This window comes from Sorex araneus, chromosome 4, assembly GCF_027595985.1.
Source record: "Sorex araneus isolate mSorAra2 chromosome 4, mSorAra2.pri, whole genome shotgun sequence".
Taxonomy (NCBI): Eukaryota; Metazoa; Chordata; class Mammalia; order Eulipotyphla; family Soricidae; genus Sorex; species Sorex araneus.
The window spans coordinates 81,141,700-81,160,991 of record NC_073305.1 but is presented as its reverse complement, the minus strand read 5'-3'; the positions used below and the strand labels follow the sequence as shown (position 1 = coordinate 81,160,991).

Here is a 19,292-nt window from a genome sequence, read left to right as displayed (position 1 = left end):
GGCTTAAAAGGCTCCAGAATGAAATACAACAACCTTCACACACTTCCCTTTTATTGTGGTGGGGAAGTGGCCAATGGTGGGTTTGAATATTATCTGTAATGAACTATTATGAACTACTTTTATGAAAATAAAATATATATAAAGGTTTTTTTTTAAAGAAAGTCATATGTACATATTATAGATCATGGACATTAACTATGGGTACCACAAATAAATTATTTTTAAAAAGTGTCCAATTGTTTGCCATAAAGGTTAAAATCAGTTGACATTTCTACCAACAATGTATGAAGAGTCCTTTTCCCTCTGTATCCACAGCAATAATGTGTGTCTGTCTCACTGGTATGAGTTGATGTCTCGTTGTTGTTGTTGTTGTTGTTGTTGTTGTTGTTTGCATTTCCCTGATAACACGAGAGGAGCATTTTTTTCATTTACCTATTTTTTATCTGTTAAAGAAGTATCTGTTCAACTGTTCTCCCCATTACTGATGGGATTTTTTCGGGGGGGGGTTGTTATTAAAAATTTATCTTCTTGAGGCTGGCACGATAGCACAGCGGGTAGGGCTTTTGCCTTGCACACAGTCCACCTGGGTTTGATTCTCAGCATCCTGTATGGTCCCCGCGCACCGCCAGGAGTAATTCCTTAGTGCACGAGCCAGGAGTAACCCCTGTGCATTGCGGGGTGTGACCCAAAAAGCCACACGCAAAAAAAAAAAATGTATCTTCTACATGACCCAACAATTCTACTTAGAATCAGCCCCAATGATACCAAGATATTATTTTGAAAGGATATTTGTGCTTCCATGTTTATTTCAGCACTATTCGTATTAGTCAATATCTGGAAATGACCCAAGTGTCCAAGAACAGATGACTAGATAAAGAAACAATGGTACGTATACACAGTAGCACTGTAGCACTGTCGTCCCGTTGTTCATCAATTTGCTCGAATGGGCACAGTAACATCGCTGTTGTGAGACTTGTTACTGTTTTTGGCATATCTAATACACTACAGGTAGCTTGCCAGGCTCTGCTGTCTGGGCGGGATTCTCTTGGTAGCTTGCTGGGCTCTCCCAGAGGGATGGAAGAATCCAACCCTGGTCAGCCAAGTGCAAGGCAAATGCCCTACCGGCTGTGCTATCACTCCAGTCCTAGGTAAACATTGTTTATTCTAGATAAACAATGGTACATGTGTAAAAACACAAAAAAGAAAAAAGAAAGGGCACCACACCGCGGAGGTTGATGGCGATGAGGCAGGTGAAGGAAGGAACGGAGCCAGGCTTATTTGTCTCAGTTTCAGTTTATTCCATTCCCATCTCCATTCTCCTCTGATTCTCCTCCTGCTTCTTCCTTCCCCATCCTACTTCATTCTCCTTCTCCTCTGGATCTGGATGTGGATCTAGCTTCTCCAGATCTCGCTCTGGGACTCGCACTGGGACTGGCCGGGGACAGGCCCCGGGACTGGCCCTGGAACTAGCTCTGGGACTCCTCCCCCAGCCCATTCACACAGCCTAATTAAATCCCCCAGCGTGAGAGGTTGGGGCTTACACATAGGTGTGGTCACAATCGATAGGGTAAAGTTCTTTCCCTCAGGGGATGCTGCTTCTAGGACAGATACTCTTTCAGCAAGACACCCGCCCAAGAGCGGAATCCCATGGGTGTGTTTCTCCTCTCTTAGTCCAGCTAACGTATAAGTATTCATATTATTAATCATTTTGTATGGATATAGCAAGAGATGCATTAAGCTTATAGAATTGCTCTCCTGGGGTCACCTAGATCTCAGACTACAGTGCTCAGGCCAGATTAGTCTTTCCTATCCCTAGCAGGGTCCTGGTCTCGTCGTTGCTTTTGGATCATGACATGACATGTCCATGACCAAGCTCTTAACATATAGTTAAGCATTAGGCACTTTGGCCAGGCCCATCTCGATGCCAGGATAGCACACAACTCACCGCTTGCCCTGGGTCCGTCCTGTCCCTCGTCGGGACCCTGCTTTTGGGGTGCTAGGAAGTAAGGGCAGCTGAGGCTTAAGTCGAGAAAGCAGATGCCCAGGAGTGAATAATATTTGAAGCCAATTAAATCCCATGTTACCAACGCATATTAACAACTGTCTTTCTTTGTCCATACAAAAAGGACATTGTTTTAAAGTAAACTATTCAAAAGACATAAGGAATGCAGAAAGACAATATTAACTTACAATACAAGTACACTGTCCTAGCAAGGTCTGACCTTACAAATTAACAGAGTCTGATTAGGGGAAGAACTGAATGACTAGTTGGGGAAGGGAGCATAGAAGTGATTAGGGATAAACAAAGGAATGGGAGTGACTTGGGAGCACTTTGATAGGTGTGACTGATATACCTAAGCTCCTAGTGGCAAGGGGAGCAGGACATTCTAGTAGTCTAGAATTGTTTAGAGATTATTACCAGATAAGCCCAAACTCTGTGGCAAGGGAGAAAGGACAAACCAATGATATCCAACAGTCCATATTCACAGTGGGCTACTACTTGGCTATAAGAAAAAAGGAAGTGATTCTATTTGTTAATGTATGGATGGAACTACAGAGTATCATACTAAGTGAAACCAGAGAAGACAATGACAGAATGATCTTACTCATATGTGGGATATAAGGAAACTTATTAAGAAACGGCCAAAGACAATGGAACCTGAGAGGTGGTCTATAGAATAAAATTTAACAAGGGTTATGGGGGAATGGATGGTAGAAACCTTGGGGCATTGGTGATGAAAAGAAGCCGACATTCTGGTGATGAGTGTGGGATTGGAGCATTGTATGCTTAAAACTGTCATTCACAGAATTATAAATCATGTTGCCTTGATAAAAATTGAGGAGAAATTATTTTAATGTTTAATGCAGTTTTATTACTTATTTTCTAATATTTTAATGTATTATATATTTTTACTGTATAATAATATAATATTATTATTATTGCCTCCAAGCCTCGTTGTCTTCACCAGGGCCCCTCAGAGGGAGCGGGTTGAGTTTCCCTCCCCGCCTCAAGCAGAGCCCCAGCAGCTGAAGACCTCCAGAACCCAGCCACGGCCATGCTCAAGGCCCCTCTCCACATGTTCCAATGAGCCTCACGCATGAAGGAACTGGCAGAGGGACTCAGGTGTGCAGGACCTGGAGCTGAGATCTCCAAGCCTGCTCGGATCAGGACTGGGCCTCTTCCGCCCAGATCCCCCATATCCCCCATTTCCCCCATTTTTCCAGTAGCTAGGCAGTCACACCCAGAAACTTCCCCCAGTGCCATGTAATAGCATCAACAGCCAATATCCAGAGACTATAAAACCAAGCTCCTGGAAGCGGGCAGCTGCAAAGCAGCTGCTCGACATCTTATAGCCTAGTTCACCCTCTCGGAGATCCTGGCAGCTGCCGAGAGTTTCCTGCCCGCATGGGAGAGCCTGGCAAGCTCCCCATGGTGTATTCATATGCCAAAACCAGTAGCAATGATGGGTCTCATTCCCCTGACCCTGAAAGAGCCTCCAATGTGGCATCGTTGGAAAGGACAAGTAAAGAGAGGCTTCTAAAATCTCAGGGGTAGGACGCATGGAGACGTTACTGAGACGGCTCAAGAAAATCGACGATCAACAGTATGATGACAATGATGATGATGATAATGATGCATATTATGCAATAATTTTAATTGAGTTACTAGTGATATCAGGAAACTCAACAATTTACATGTTTGACAATAGGTTAGTTAAAAATCTAAGAAAAAACCCAACTTATCCTAATAGGGGCCAGGAATTTACCTCAAGGGGTTAGAGCACATGCTTTGCATGCTAAAGATCCCTGTTCAATCCCCATTACCAGGTGGTTTCCTGAACACCACCAGAAGTGACTACCAAGCACTAAGCCAGGAGTAGTCCAAACAATGCTGTGTGTAACCCAAAGTCCAAAAGAACAGAAACAAAAAATACAAACCTTGTTATGTCAAGTTATATATACTGATATAGAAATAACAAATGATCCAGTTTTCCTGGAAGAAAACATTTATATGGTTGGATAATGATGCAGTTCTTAATAATAATAATTACACCCCCTTTTCTTTTTATCATGTTGAAATGTTACCTTTGGAAATTTCCCCCAGTCAAGATTGACAGTATTTTAGTGAGGTAAGCAAAATGGATAAACTTAACCAATATCATTGTATATAAGTCTTATTCATTGATTCTGAGCCTTGAGTGCAAATCAGTAGATATTGGGTCTTAGAGAAATGGTGATCATTTATTTATTTATTTATTTATTTATTTATTTGCTTTTTGGGTCACACCCAGCGATGCTCAGGGGTTACTCCTGGCTTTGCACTCAGGAACTACTCCTGGCGGTGCTTGGGGGACCATATGGGATGCCGGGGATCGAACCCGGGTCGGCCGCATGCAAGGCAAACGCCCTACCCGCTGTGCTATCGCTCCGGCCCCAGTGGTGATCATTTAAATCAAATGTTCACCAACAACACTAGGATGTTAGACTTAAAGATACATTGGTGAGTGTAAAGAGAGGGTGAATTGTCTTTATGGGACTTTGACCATCTATACAGTGGCTAGATATGTCCTTCTCTGCATGCCAAAAAATGATTTAAAAAGGAATATATTCTCTCTCTCCCCTTACCCCTTCACTCCAGCCCCGTCTCCCAAATACACAACACATGAAACACCTCCATGGCTGCTGGGCTGCTGACTTGCATTGTGATTACAGTGCAGGTCACTGAAATCAAGACTTCTAGGTAGCTATGGCGGGACAGGGGTGGGGGAGCAGGTGAAGGGATCTAGGTAAGTTAATATATCAGCAGATAGGGCACCTGTTTTGCACGTGGCCTGGTTTGGTTCTCAGTGCCACTTACAGGCCCCTGATTCTTGCCAGGAGTGAGCCCTGAGCCCTGAGCACAGCTGGGTGTGGCCCCCAAATAAAAATCATTCAGATGTCATTAGCATAATTTAGCTATTATTGTTTCTACATAAACACTTTTTATGGTATGCAAACCTTGGATTTGTTTCTAGAATTGTCAAAAAAATTGATTCTAATAATTTCTTTCAAGATCAGGATTCTCATTGATTTTAATCAAAGAGGGATTTTTTTCAGAGTCTTTTGCCAGTTTTGATTCTCCAGGTGTATTTCCAGTGCTCTCTGTGTGAAAGTATTGTGTGAAGTGCAAGGATAGTGCTGTCAAGGAAGCTCATGAACAAAGTGTGCTTGGTGAACATTAGCACAAATATGGAAGGATTTGAAAGAGGCTAGGGTTAAAAAAAAGTAATATTACTATTGTTTCCTTGAAGATGTGTACACACTAATGAATTCTCTAGGTGTTCTCAGCTGCTGATCATTTCCTTGTTCTTTTTCATCTCTCAGTCATCTTGAATATACTTCCTCAGGTGTGGAGAGCCTCCACGGGACCATGCTTTGTAGCGTTCTTTGTAATCAACACCTGTGTGCTTCGAAAACAACTCCTAATAAGGAAACAGGATGTCTTGCCACGCCCATAAGCTGTAACTAACCTATCAGCTGCAAACACTTGGGCGTAGGGAGGCAGCGAGGGGTAAAAAGGAGGGAAGCTGCCTAGCTAGGTATGGGATTCCTCCTCGTTCGTCCCTCGTTCCTCTTCTTTCCCGTTTTGCATAAGAAGGTCTCTGAATAAATCGGTGCCAGAAGAATCTCCGGGTTGCGTGTTTTCTTACAGCTGGCGTGCCTGGGTGGGCCCGAACTATCAACTAAAGGTAAGAATAAGCATTCGGTGCACCCCACTCTAGAAAGTGAGCGGGAGATCAGGATTTTTTAGTGTGCTGCGGATTAGAATCCGAACAGCAATCCCCCACTAAAATGGGGCAGATTCTGGGCCTTCTCAAAATCTTTTATATTTTTTCGAGCCGGACTGAAGAGGGCAAGTCATTTATGAATTTGATTCAGTCTCTCTCCCGCAGAATAGGAGACCCGGAACTCTACATTTCCAGAGACCAACTCCGGTTCTGCCTTAAAGTAGTTTATGAGGTTAACCCATGGTTCCCAGACGAAGGAACTCTAGAAAGCAGGATTTGGAGACAAGTTAGGAAAAATGTCTATAAGGCATCTAAGAAAGGGACTAAGATCCCCCGGAAATTCTGGACTACATGGGAGATTGTTACTTCTATTCTCCTATTTTTGAATAGTGCAATTGATATGGAGAACATTAGGAATAATACGGCCTCAGCTCCTCCCACAACTAAGTCTCGAAAGGGTTTTAATAGTAAAAATATTTCTGAAGCTGGTGAATATAGCTCTTCCAGTGCATTAGATGGAAGTGATGCAGGTTATGAGTCTGTTGCCACTTACTCAGATTCTGAGTCCAAGAGTGACTCAGCCAAGCAGCCTCCAGACCGCTCGGGACATGCTCCCAATCGCCCAGTCCAGGCAGAGAAGAAGCAGCAGCCATCTTATCGCAGGTTAAGGATGGATTCTCTCAGTCGTTTCAAACAGGCCTGTGTCTCATATGGGCCTACATCTCCGTACTGTAGGGAGTATCTTGCATACTGGAGTAAAAAGTCCTACTGGGTACCTCATGATTTTCACATGGTTGCTAAGACATGCTTAAGCCGTTCTCAGTACTTGGAGTGGAGAATGTGGCTCTATAATGAGGCCAAGGCAAAGCTTCAAGGCCTAGGCCATGCTGGACAAAACTTTTCAGGGATTAAATTGACTTGTGAGATGTTAACTGGTAAAGGGAAATGGCGCGACCCAGAAAGGCAAGTCACCTTGCCTCGTGCTGTTCTTGCTCATGTCCATGACGCAGCCCTGCGTGCATGGGAGAAGGTTGAGGCAGAAGCAGAATTTAAGGGAAGTTTTACAAAGATTGTCCAGAGAGCCTCAGAACCTTATGCAGATTTCATAGGAAGGTTGATGAAAGCTATTGAAATGCAGGTTAAGGATAAGGCAACTCAGGAGCTGTTGACTAAACTATTGGGCTTTGAAAATGCTAATGAGGATTGCCAGGCCACTCTGCGCCCTCTTAAGGAGAAGGAAGACATAATGGGGTACTTGGATGCATGCAGGAATGTTGGCTCTGCAAAACATAAGGTGCAGGTCTATGCCTTACAGAGACAAGCTCAGAAAAGATGTTTTAATTGTGGAAAACCAGGCCACTTTCGTAGAGATTGCAAAGCACCCCCAAGCAGTGCTATGAGAGCACGTCCTGGGCCCTGTCCCAGGTGTAAGAAGGGAAACCACTGGGCCAGAGACTGCAGAGCCAGATTTGCACCTCCCGGGCCCTGTCCCCGGTGTAAGAGGGGAAATCATTGGGCCAGAGATTGTCGCTTTAATTTTGATGCAGTGGGTAACCCCAATTCGGGAAACCTGCAAGGGGGACAGCCTCAGTGTAAGAAAACACGCAACCCGGAGATTCTTCTGGCACCGATTTATTCAGAGACCTTCTTATGCAAAACGGGAAAGAAGAGGAACGAGGGACGAACGAGGAGGAATCCCATACCTAGCTAGGCAGCTTCCCTCCTTTTTACCCCTCGCTGCCTCCCTACGCCCAAGTGTCTGCAGCTGATAGGTTAGTTACAGCTTATGGGCGTGGCAAGACATCCTGTTTCCTTATTAGGAGTTGTTTTCGAAGCACACAGGTGTTGATTACAAAGAACGCTACAAAGCATGGTCCCGTGGAGGCTCTCCACACCTCAGGCCTCGCCAAATCAGGGAATGTTCTCAGTTGCAGCCCCTTTTCCCAGTGTGGAGTTTCAGAGCTCCAATCAGTATAATCGCTGCAGCCAGGGACGGCAGGAAGCACCCTATTTCCTGCCCCGATACAGTTACTACAACCCCTTTTCAGTATAGAACACTGCGGCCTTAAGCCCACCACCTCTGCATTTTCAGTGGATATATGGAATGTTAAATCAAATACAAAAAGGAGGTATTTTCTCAATTGAATGTAGCAGGGAAACTCCTCATTCGAGGAAAAGGTTACGTTTTGTTTCAACAGATGATAACCCCACTAAGAAGCTTTGGATCCCTTTATGTCTCATCAGAAGCAGAATTAAACCACCTGATTTGGATCTCAGACCTCCAGAGATTCACAATCCTTCAAATTCCAGCTCTGATTCATCGCCAAACTGATTTCAGCTGGAAGTCACTAGGAAAGAAGAGGAGCCAGCGTCAGAGGGCCTAGAGCAAAGGCCTCTAGCTCCTTACACATTTCATGAGGTCACATTAAGACCTTTCCTTATACTCTTATTTTTCAGGTCGTGGATCAGACAATGCCAGGCCTCCATATTTTGAATTAATAATACTTTACTTCTACCCTTTCCTTGAAATTCACAGGTTCCTGAAGAAGAAAGGAATGATTTGGCAGGAGCACCTTCTCGTTTATCTCTGGGATATTCTTTCGTCTTGGAGCTTCTCTCTGACTTTTTCTGTTCACAGACATGGAGATAAAAGCCCCGGTTGTGGAGACTTCTAGTAACTTTAGAGTATTTTTTCAAGCGTGAGCTGTGTTGTACCTAGGACTGCCGAGGCAACCTTACTAAGATAGTTCAAGGAACCCATGTTAACCTGGGCCAGGAGTTTTGTTTGTGTTTTTCCGCAGGATAGGGTAAAACCAGTGTGAATTCCTGAACACCTGACACAGAAGACCGCGCCTCCAGTAGACCAAGATGTGCAAACTGGTGCTCCTGCTCAGCCTGGTTCCTGTGTCAGTACGAGCTGAAGAAGCAGCTTTCTGGGCCATTGCTACAACATGGCCTGCTTTAATCCTGTCCTTACCCATCTTGATAAAACCAGAGTAGAAAGTCCCCTCCATTTATCAAAGAGTGGGTGGGGGTGGGAGCAGTACTATCCTTATTGCTTCTCGCTGCTTTGGTTTTTGCCTGGTGTCTATTTAAAATGCAGCAAGTACAACTATTTACAAAGGCGTGATATTTGCAGGTATCCCGGCCCTGGAGGCACAGCAATCCCCCAAGCTTTGGCTTGCAATTTTGAAACAATAATCTCGCTTAGAACTATCAGGTCTAGCTGGATGTAGCAAAGGTATTATGCAGCTGAGAGCCCTTAACTGCAGGGGACCTCCTGTAGTTGAGGAGTTTGAAAGGGTGCATTATACCCCACCTGACCCTTGGACCAACCTAAGACAGGGACCTACAAGCGAGAGGGCTCCCAATGACGGGTAAGGCCAAGGGGGCCGAGGTTGCTACGCAGACTTGCTGTTCTAAAAAAGGGGGAACTGTGGAGAGCCTCCACGGGACCATGCTTTGTAGCGTTCTTTGTAATCAACACCTGTGTGCTTCGAAAACAACTCCTAATAAGGAAACAGGATGTCTTGCCACGCCCATAAGCTGTAACTAACCTATCAGCTGCAGACACTTGGGCGTAGGGAGGCAGCGAGGGGTAAAAAGGAGGGAAGCTGCCTAGCTAGGTATGGGATTCCTCCTCGTTCGTCCCTCGTTCCTCTTCTTTCCCGTTTTGCATAAGAAGGTCTCTGAATAAATCGGTGCCAGAAGAATCTCCGGGTTGCGTGTTTTCTTACACCCAGGTAGATTTTTTCAGGCGTTTCCTATCTACACTCACTCTGTCCTTACTATTCCTTGTCTTGTCACACTAGTTCTTTCATGGAGTTGTTTCTTGGGCGACCAGAAAGAGTTTTTAGGTCAACCCCAGTTCAATCACTGACACTGCATTTCATCTCCATGCTACACACCTCCAAGTACTGCTAGATGTGGCCCCCACAAATGCTCCATCCCCAATTTAAGACTGTTCTGAGCTTGCTTTGAGCAGCATTGGGTGTGCGTGATGCTGGTGGTGGTGGTGGCTGTGTGTGTGTGTGTGTGTGTGTGTGTGTGTGTGTGTGTGTGTGTGTGTGTTGCTTGGGGTGGCGGGGGTGTTAAAGGCAGGAGGCATCCATGGAAATATCAGATCCATAATAGGAAGAAGTGATCCCTGGCCCCAGTGCACTGTCTGGGGGGTCAAAATGGAAATGATTTTTACTTAGTATATTTATTCCCCTTAGTGTATTCAACTTGCCAAAAACAGTAACAACAAATCTCACAATGGAGACGTTACTGGTGCTCGCTTGAGCAAATTGATGAACAAAGGGATGACAGTACTACAGTATATTTACTTATCCTCTGCTGTGTAATCACAAAATAAATAAGTGATTGCGGCAGCGGCGGCAGTCTCACCTGCATGTGTGTCCAGAGGCCATGTGACACTGCCCCACCTCAGTGTGCAGAAACAACCAACCGATGCATGAAGGTGGGAACAGGGCTGCCAGGCTGATTGGTGATCAGTTGCCATTTCTTCCATTCTCCCCACACGCCTGTGACAGTCTCACTAAGCTCCCCACTCTAGTCTCACACTGCCCCTCATTTCCCATCTCCTCCTGTTCCCCATGCTACTCCCATGCTACTCTCCATGTTCTGTTTGGTCTCATGCCCAACCTACAAGCATTCCAGGTAGCAACATCAGTCAGGTAGCACAATCAACATTTGAAAGCCCTTCCTTCCTTCTAAGATAGAACAAAGATCTCCTGCAACCAAGTGACCAATCAAGCACAAAATACCACTAAGGGTGTGTTTCTCCTTTCCTTAGTCCAACAAACATTTAAACATTCATCTTGATTTTACTTCTTAATATTATTAGTCATTTTGTATGGACACAGTAAGAGACACATTAAGCTGAAAGCGTGGTTCTCCTGGGGACATCTCGCTCTAGATCTCAGACTACTACAGTGTTCAGGCCGAATCAGTCTTTCCTAACTCTACCAGGGTCCTAATCCAGTTGTTACTCTTTGGATCATGACAGAATTTGTCCATGACCATACTCTGAACTTATAGTTACGTATGATGATGCTTAGCCTGGCCTGTTTCAATGCCAGGGTAGCTCACAACTTGCCTGGATCCATCCAGCCCCTCGTCGTGACCCAGCTTTTGGGGTGCTAGCAACTAAGGACAACTGGGGCTTAAGTCGAGAGAACATGCCCAGGAGTGAATACTATTTGGAGTCAATTAACTCCCAAGTTACCAAAACATAATTTAACTGTCTTCCTGTGTCTATATAAAAAGGACATTGCTCTGAAGTAAACTATGCAAAGGGACATAAGGGAAGGAGAAAAGCAGTATTTCACTTACAAATACAATATCAGAGATTTCTGAGGAATTTGACTTTACAGGTCATAAGTGCTGTTTAGAGGAAAATAGTGATTAACTGGTTGGGGAAGAGAGCACAGAGAAGAAGTTAAATATAAACACAGAGGAATGGGAGTGCCTCAGGAGCACTGTGATGGGTATAATCCAATAAATCTAAACTCCCTGCAGCCAGGGAGAAAGGACAAGCCAATATTATCCTACACTCTGCATTCTTTACCAGAATGTAATTTCTAACATGGAAACATGTTTCTCTTGATTTGTTTAGCATCATTATCTACCCAGAACTGAAATGTTTCCAAGTAAATGTTTTCTAAGTAAAAATAATGAGTGGGCTGGAGCAATAGCACAGCGGGTAGGGCGTTTGCCTTGCACGCGGCCGACCCGGGTTCAATTCCCAGCATCCCATATGGTCCCATGAGCACTGCCAGGAGTAATTCCTGAGTGCAGAGTCAGGAGTAACCCCTGTGCATCACCGGGTGTGACCAAAAAAGCAAAAATAAAATGAGTAATTTTAAGATGAGCATCTTAGTCTGACCTTTATTTGCAAGTCTTGTACTATTTCATTTGACAGTTTTAATGAGAGGAGTATTTACATAAAGAAGTTTTTGATAATTTTCTGTACTTTGTTTTTTAATTAACTGAACCTTAGTGTTGGCCAATATCTGACCCAATATTTTTGAGACACAAAATAGGGACAGGAGCATGTTAGACATTTGCCTTTCACACTACTGACCCAAATTGGATTCCTGGCACCCCATATGGTCTCCTGATCCCTCCAGGAATGATCCCTGAACACCACAAATGACCCCCCCAAAAAACAAAAGCTATCATGAACCCCCAAATAGTCCAGACCCCAAGTTAATATGAATAATGATAAATAGCAACATTTCCCTAAGAATGTGTAAATCATCTTAACTTCACAAAGCATTTTCTTGCATATTTTATTTTAGCCCTTGATATTGAGTGTACATTATCAAATCACTGAGAGTCTGATAAAGAATAGATTGTTTTATTATAGAATTTTTAGGTATATTCCTGGAAATTAGCTTTAAATTTTAATTTATGAACAACGGTATATTGTGTTAATAATCTGTTATAGCCTGAAAAAGTGCTGTGCTTACTAGAGTCAGATGACTTGAAGCTTGAATAGTTTCTGACACATTAATTGTATATCGTTCCTCACGTAATTCGATTTAGAATAGACCGCTGGACTAGAGCTGTTACCTACTGGATTCCACGGGATGTCAAAAGACCACGTGGCCACCCACCTACAAGATTGTAAGACTTCTTCATCAAGACCCTAAATGAATGGTTTGAGGCTCTTTGTGTTCCTGGAGTGAGCAGATATCATTGGGCTACACTAGCACTCGATGAGTGGAGATGTTACTGGCATCCTATCGAGCAAATCGAAGATCAATGGGATGACAAGTGATAATTAATGCTATGGTATTTCATGTTTAAAAATTAAGATAGTTTATCTCACCAGAAGGAAAATTTCCACTATGAATATGGTCACAGGGGTTAGCTTTATTGTCATCATCATGTTTCAAAAAGGACTGATAACTGGTCATATTGGACACTTATGTACCAGTTATACTTCAGTAAAAATGTAATACAATGTAAAAATACAATGTAAAAATATGACGGTGCTGGGGGACCATATGGGATGCTGGGGGTTGAACCCAGGTTGGCCGCCTGCAAGGCAAAGGACCTACCCACTGTACTATCAATCCAGCCCCTGATTTCCCTTTTTCATTGTAAATTCCACTAAAGAAATCATGGAAATTTGTGGCACATAAAACTGCACATACTACTATCTGGCTGGAGTGATAGCACAGCGGGTAGGGCATTTGCCTTGCAAGCAGACAACCCAGGTTCGATTCCTCTGTCCCTCTCAGAGAGCCCGGCAAGCTACTGAGAGTATCTCACCCACACGGCTGAGCCTGGCAAGCTAGCCATGGTGTATTCGATATACCAAAAACAGTAATAAGAAGTCTCACAATGGAGACGTTACTGGTACCTGCTTGAGCAAATTGATGAGCAATGGGATGACAGTGCTTTGGTGCTACAAAATTACAGAGTGGATATAGACATAGAAAGTATGAAGCAGATAGCACAACACAAGTCAGACCTTAATATTTTTATAATCTTAGCTATTGCCTAATTGATAAAACCGTATCTGTCAATGAGTTTTTATAATCTCCCCTTATGAAGTTAGTAACTTATAAATTTGAGTTTTTCTATTGCCAAATACTAGTCAGTGTTGCTTTTTAAAAGTAACATGGATTTTTTAGAAAGTCATTCAATTACAACAGTAATTGAATTATTTTTATATCAATTAACTGTAATTTTAAAGGGACTAAAATGCACCAAAATGTAACATGAAGCTATTTATGTCTAACGTTATCCCTGAGGGACAGAAATAACAGCAACAATAATGTTAACAATCAGCATTTACTAAGTGCCAGGCACTGTTCTAAGTGCTTTCCTTATTGACTTACTTACTCCTTGATTCATCCCTCATAAATGTTGTTATTTACCCCCATTTTAAACAAGAGGAAAATGAAGTACCAATTAGGTAAGACCACACAGCTCATTAATGGGTGAATAATGATATGAGCTGATGTTTGTCTGGCTCCAGAGTTGATAATTAATACAAATTAGCAAAGATCCTTGTTTCAAAATTTTACTAAGTATGCCTAAATTAGGATGCTTAGATTCAATTTCCTATTTAATTCTATTTCCAGTTACTTCCATATAAACTTCCTATATCATATTCCTACTTAGGTGACATGTGTACTCAGAAAATATTCCTGGAGTAATATTCTTGTGCTTGAACCAGATACAACAGTGTCATTTATGGTCTGAGTCACCTTTGTATCCAGAGTAACAGACCTTTGCTTATCCTTTAAAAATCCTTACTTTTCTCTCTGCTACTGGCTGCATTTGTAACAATAAATGTGATTTATTTTTGATACATTTGATATCTTTACATATATATAAGTTTGTAGATCAGGAAAAAGTTCCTAAATTCAGCACTTTTCTTTCTTTCTTTTTTTGGGGGGGTCTCATTTTGGGGCCACATCCCACATCAGTACTCCTCTAACTCTACATTCAGGAATTACTCCTGGCAGTGCCAGCGATCTCTCCTGGGTCAACAATATGCAAGACAAATGCCCTCTTTGCTGGACTATGGTTTTGGCCCCAGGAATTGTTTTCTTTTTATTGGGTGGGAAGGATTGGGCTACAACCAACAGTGTTCAGGGCTTACCCCTGGATCTGTGCTCAGGGACAATTCTTCTTAACTACTCAGAGAGACCATATGTAGTGCCAGGAATCAGACCTGCAAGGCAAGCACCTTACCCATTGTGCTATCTCTCCTGTCCTGGGACCTCATTTTTTAACCAGAAAATATGATTTTTCTATTTCTAACAAAACTAATTTAGGGAGTGTTGTTGGGTCACAGCTGGCAGTGCTCAGGGGCCTCTTCCTGGCTCTGTTGAGGAATGACCTCTGCTCGGAACCATGTGTGGTTCGGGGATCAAACTGGACTCTGTTGTGTGCAAGGCAAGAGAAGCCTTACCTCCTGCACTCTCTCACCAGCCCTACCAAACAGATTCACTAAACAACATGTTATGAGTGTCAGGAAAACAAATGTTGCCAAATAAAACAATGGTGATGGATCATATACAACATAAAAGAGATCTGATGTGTGGTTTATGTGTAGAACCATCTTTACCTTTTTACAGTTTCTTTTTCTGTCCAAGGATACCTAGACATGTGGATCCAAATTTATCCAACTTATTGTCTCTAAGACTGTATGTATCCATCACCAGTTCTTCTAAGTATCACCAATCTCTCTGGAAGTTCAACTTCTCCTTCTCTAGTGACTCCTTCCCTTATGTCTGCCATATCTTATTACTCTGCACTTAGCTATACCCAGTGGCTTCACATTTCCCTCAACATAAAATCTGAAACCTTCATGTGACCTTGGAGGCTCCTTGTCATCTCAAAAATCTTATCTCTGCCACTCTCCCCATTGTTTATTTAACCCCAGACCCATTCGTTCATTCAATCATTCACTTGGAAAATATTTACTGAACCCTTATTAAATGCCAAGGACTGTTTTTGAGAGTTTAGGATGTATGAAAAGAATAGCAATGATTTTTTTTCTCCTCACTTTCTGGTGAGAGAGACATAAATCAAAAATAAACATGATAATAAGTAAATTTCAAAAATATTTTTGTGTGTGTGCGTGCGCGTGCGCACACACACACACACACACACACACACACACACACATACCTAGTAGAGAGATTCAGGAATGCCGGGAGTTGTATGTTAAAGAGGTGTGTTACCCAAGAATAGTAGAAATAAGTACCAGGAGGTTGTCTCCATGGCTTGGAGGCTGGTCTCTCATTCTGGGCAACTCAGAGAAGGGAACACCAAGTAAAATGTGGTTGGAGGTCATGTGGGGGAAAGATGATGCGGGCCCAATATAGACTAGAGACTGAACACAATGGCCACTCAACACCTTTATTGCAAACCACAACACCTAATCCAGAGAGAGAGAACAAAAGGGAATACCCTGCCATAGTGGCAGTGTGGGGTGGGGGGAGACAGGACTGGGGAGGGGGGGAGGGATGTTGGGTTTACTGGTGGTGGAGAATGGGCACTGATGAAGGGATGGGTTATCAAACTTTGTAAGGGAGAAACATGAGCACAAAAATGTATAAATCTGTAACTGTACCCTCACGTTGACTCACTAATTAAAAATAAACTATTAAATAAAAAAAAACAAAAAAAATAAAGAGGTGTGTTAGACAAGCTCTTGTTGGCACAGTGATTTTTGAGAAAGGACTTGAAAGATAACTAAGAGTTTGAGAAGTGAGTATCCAGATTCTAGAGAAATAGCTCATTGGGGCCGCAGTGTGCAGGTATGATCTCGCTTTTCACAGATCCCCTGAAATTACCACCCTCAATGGCATTTATGTGTCTTATTTTCCAGAAACAATTTAGAGTATCTTTTAAACCAGACATAGAGGGAATAGCGGGGGTGGGGTGGGTAGAGGAGGGAGAAGGTAGGGAGATTAGTGGAGTGAGATGGAAGGGAGGGAGAGAAAGAATGACTTGACTTTCAGCCTCTATTGTTTGCCCTTCACTCTTGACAGATGGATGTCTGGTTCGCTCTGGTTTCCATGACCATAGAAACCTGTCAGGCCCTGGGCTTTCAGATGTTCTTTCCAGCTGATTGTCAGCCCCCAGCGGGTGTTCCAAGTGGAAAAGTTCACTGCACTTTAATCTCAGCAGATAATCGGAGAAGGTTTATCTTCTCTCTGACCACTGACCCACCTTTGGCACTTGTCCCTCCACCCATTCTCCTTCCATGAACTTTCCCATGAGCTGAGCGTCATGCTTTCCATCTTTTTCTCCACATTCATCTCTCTTATTACTCCTTCTGTAATTTATCTACTGTATATCATGGAGGGGCTGGAGTGATAGCACAGTAGGGCGTGTTTGCCTTGCATGCAGCCAACCTGGGTTCGATTCCTTCGCCCCTCTCGAAGAGCCCGGCAAGCTACTGAGAATATCTCGCCAGCATGCCAGAGCCTGGCAAGCTCCCCATGGCATATTTGATATGCCAAAAACAGTAACAACAAGTCTCACAATGGAGATGTAATTGGTGCCCGATCAAGCAAATCAATGAGCATCAGGATGGCAGTGATACAGTGATATCATGGAGACAGCAGCCCAACTTAATGGTAGGTGATTTAGTAAAACCAAACAAAACCAAATGTATTTTATTAGTTAGTTCTAGAAAGGTTGGGCAGCCAGGCTTGGAGGAGATATGACCTGAAATAAGGTTCCAAATTGGTGTATTCAGACCTGGTGTGGCAAGTCCAACACTGTCACCAGTGCCAATTACATTGTGGCCTCTGGCACAGGACACTGGATGACACTGTGTTTCCAGGAACTTAATCCTCCAAAATCACAGTTGCTGCCAGAGAAAATGTTTTTAGTACCTATTTCTTTATGTATCACCATTCCTTTTCTCCAATTCCTTTTAAAAAAATTAACTTTAGATATTTTGAAGGTGAGTAATTAGAATTTTTTAAAGGCTTATATTCCTGTAATTCTTTTTGGTATGATTGACTAACAATGCTATAGAATTTTCTATGTATTGTTTAGTATCTTTGTATGTGCATAAGACTGCACTATACCTATTACCAAAGTTCCATTGCCATATCAGCACCAAAAAAAAGAGCCTTTATACTCACCCTCATTCCCTCTAGTAACTCCTTATTATTCGCTAAGTCTAGAAGCTAGTTTTATTTCGTTTAACCAGTTCATTTATTTAGTTTACAACAAAAAAAACCACCCAGTAATTCTCTTTTATGTCCTTATTTCCTTTAACATAATTACCTCAAGTCCCATATATTTGCTCCAAAATCCACAATAGTGTATGTGGATTTAATGGCCTAGTAATAACCCACTGAGTTATACCACAGCTTCTTTATTCAGTCACCTTTTAATGAGAATTTAGGTGGCATTCATGTTTTGTACTGTGAATAATGTGTGTTGTGGAAATTCTATGAAAAGCCTTCGGAGATCAAAGCAAAGCAGTAGACCTTGAGAAGTAGGGAAACACTGTTACACTAAGTTATGTTACACTAAGGGACCCATTTGGGCTCATGTTCTAGAACTGGACCCAAACGAAGGGGAGAGCTCTGTTTTATAGAATATTTGATGGGAGAAAGGGTATTTGCAGGCAGCTGGCAGGAGAGTACAGAAGCAAAAATTCTAAAGCATGTTATTTTGCAAAGCAGGTTCTGGACCACCGCCAGGACATGAGCACATTTGGCATAAGTTCTCAGGTCACCGAGATTATCAATTAAAACTATGACCATCTCAGGGACATCCCGAATGCACTCTAACATTATGTCATGTTTCCCAGACTCAGCTACCCCTTAACAAGACCTGCTCTCTGGTGTTAGCATGCTTGGAGTGAGCCTGTTTGAAATATGGGCAGGGCCCTCTTTTCCTGATCAGTGAACATAGAGTCATAGCAACACAAATAGCCTCTCAATTCAGTGTTTCCATATCCCTTGGATAAATACTTAGAAATGGTATTGCTTGATTACATGGAAACCTACCATCTTTTCCCAGTTTTCATATTGTTCAACATATAGATTGTTCTTCATATTCTTCTCAGACTTCATATTGTTCTCTATAGAAGTTGCATCAAGTAGTATATGTTTTCTCCACGTCTTCAACACTCATCTCTAATATGTTTTAATACTTGTCCAGAGAAATACAGATGGCCACAGATGCATGAAAAAGTGCTCAACCTCACTCATCATAGCATTGTAGCACTGTTGTCCCATTGTTCATTGATTTGCTCGAGCGGGCACTAGCAATGTCTCCATTGTGAGATTTGTTACTGTTTTGGCATATAGAATACGCCATGGGTCATTTGCCAGATTCTGTAATGTGGGCGGGATACTCTTGGTAACTTGCTGGGCTCTCTGAGAGGGATGGAGGAATCGAACCCAGGTCGGCTGCGTGCAAGGCAAACGCCCTTCCTGCTGTGCTGTTGCTGCCCCTTATCATAGGGAAATTTAAATGAGATGCATCACTATAAACTACCTTCCAATTAGCTACATCACTGACCCTTCATTAAGTTTGGCTTATTAGATCTGAATGGAAAAGTTTTATTTTTGTGGTAATGTTCAAGCCAACAGAAGCAAGGACAATAAGAATCTGCCCTTTTACTGCTCTGTGACATAGGCAAGAATCTGTTGAAAGAAATGAAATATTGCATAGTAAAACTAATACATATAAATAAATATATGTAAAATGTGCTTCTGGTGTATGAAAATAAGAAATAAGCATAAATTAATTATTATATGACATTTTATCAATGATCATCTGCTTGGTACTTATAACTGTATACCTTTAGTCTGAGCATCTGTCTTGTACACCCCTTGCACATCACGCATATAGCTCTTGTTTATTCCCAGATGAGGTTGCCCCTTGCTCTCAGGGACCATAAAAACCTAAGTACAGTTGACTCTCCTTACCTTTCTCACACAAATTTATACTTGTCTGAAGTATGCATTGTTTTTTTTAATAGTGCAATATTTAACATAAACATCTGTCTGTTGACCA

At 42.6% G+C, this 19,292-nt stretch overlaps 1 protein-coding gene across 1 annotated transcript in view; it reads left to right on the top strand.

The window, feature by feature from the left end:
* LOC101538881 (24-hydroxycholesterol 7-alpha-hydroxylase) overlaps window positions 1-19,292 on the top strand; it is a 126,501-nt gene that overhangs the window by 40,559 nt on the left and 66,650 nt on the right.